Source organism: Triticum aestivum, chromosome 5D (assembly GCF_018294505.1).
Source record: "Triticum aestivum cultivar Chinese Spring chromosome 5D, IWGSC CS RefSeq v2.1, whole genome shotgun sequence".
Classification (NCBI taxonomy): Eukaryota; Viridiplantae; Streptophyta; class Magnoliopsida; order Poales; family Poaceae; genus Triticum; species Triticum aestivum.
The window spans coordinates 555,888,124-555,889,967 of NC_057808.1; the positions used below are offsets into that span (position 1 = coordinate 555,888,124).

The 1,844-nt window shown below is 35.6% G+C and overlaps 1 non-coding gene across 1 annotated transcript; it reads left to right on the plus strand.

Annotated features, from left to right (window-relative positions):
* Positions 1 to 294: 294 nt before the first annotated feature.
* On the plus strand, positions 295 to 368 carry TRNAW-CCA (transfer RNA tryptophan (anticodon CCA)). The gene has a single exon. It is a non-coding gene; the product is annotated as a tRNA-Trp (tRNA).
* Positions 369 to 1,844: the final 1,476 nt, after the last annotated feature.

Consider the following 1,844-nt stretch of genomic DNA (forward strand, 5'->3'; position numbering starts at 1 on the left):
CGATAAATATTCATTCTTTATACGTTAGGTTGGGTTTCAGATGTATATCATTTATTATATGAAACCAAAAAGAAGAAATGACATGAAAGTTGTATATAGATGGAGGAATAAATTATGATGTGGAAAACAAGGCAGGGGTTCAAATCCTGTCATCCCTACCTATTACTTCTCCTATGGGCAGTAACAAGGGATCAATTGAGATCGATTCAAATTGGACAAAATTCAGAGTTTCATTTTTCTATATGCATGCGGTACAAAAATCATCCTTTTCTTTACTGCTTTATCTCCCGGAAAGCGCTCTTAGTTCAGTTCGGTAGAACGCGTGTCTCCAAAACCCAATGTCGTAGGTTCAAATCCTACAGAGCGTGATTATGTTCTTGTTATGTCGAATCCAAAAAAAAAGAACTTATATAAATATAAGAAAATGAGACAGTAATGAGGTCCATATCGTCATCGTAATAAAAAGAAAGATCTGCAAGCATTCTTTATGGGAGTCGGGGCTTTCTGATTTGAAGTTGCTGGAAAAGGACCTCTGTGATCGGTTGATCATTAGTCGTTTTTTTCAGGTAAGTAGGCAGGGGTGTCTTGATCGAAACCGAACTTCAATTCCACCCAGCTCAGATTCTATGCAGCAGTGGGGAAGACCTGTTTATACTTTTATTGAGAATTCCATTTCTTCCTGTCGCACCCCAATTCTTTCCCAGCAGTTGAAAATTGATATGAGATCTTGAACCTAGGGGGCTCCTATGTTCTGGGCAGAGGCATTGATGCGGGCTATTAGAATAAGGTGGTAAGGTCCAGGCATCTTCAAACCCCAAATATGCCCTCTTTGATCTAGTAAGGGGAATGAAAGAAACAGGAATGTTGCACAGTAAAGACCGGCCTACTGTCCAGGTGATCGATTAGATAGGCTGCTTGTGGCTACCAGACATTGCTTGTATTGCTTCGGCACTAAACGTTGAATAAAATCCCTGGTTCACCTAAAAAAAAGATAGGCAGATGCATCTTCTCAATAGATGCAAAAAAAAAAGATGCGTCTTCTAAAAAAGGGGCGGATGCGTGAGCCTGCATGTCCATTTTGTATGCGCGTGTGTTCATGAAAGAGAGTGAGAGAGAAATTAGGGAGATGCAATTAGTTCAAGCTAGTATAGAGAGATGATTAATCGCGTATGTTGTTATTTTGTTGTTCGAAGAGTGAATATAATTGTGGCATATATAAAACTTTTAATATTATATGATTGTTATGGATCACCGCAAGTTTTGTGTATTCTCTGTGCAAGGATTTTTTCTGCTTAATTTTTTTCTTCATTTTCTTTCTTATTTAGGGTAATACCAATGCCGTGAATTTATTCATCCTTACAGTCAATTTCATTTTTATTTTTATTTATGTTTTTGTTTTTGTTTTATTATTTGATAGTCGCCTAATGTTTTTCCTGTTTTCTCATTTTCTTTCCTTTCTATGTGTGTTTGTTTTTTATTTTTCATTTTTAATCAGTTTTCTATGTGGGTAAATGATGTTGGGTGTGTGTGTGTGTGTGTGTGTGTGTGTGTGTGTGTGTAAGTATACATGTAAATATTGTACAATATGAGTGTAAATTGCCCTAGAGTGCAAAACATACACTATTATATATTTAATCTTGCATTTATATAAAAATGCAATTTCTGTACAAATCGTGTGCAACTTTTTTCTTCATTTCTTTTTCATTCCATTTCTTCTTTAAGGTTAATATAAATGGCACTAATTCATTCATTCCTACAAAACTATAGTTTTATGAAAACTCCACTATTATATATGGTACGATAGGTTCCCTACCTATTTTTCTACATTTAGTATGCCATACACT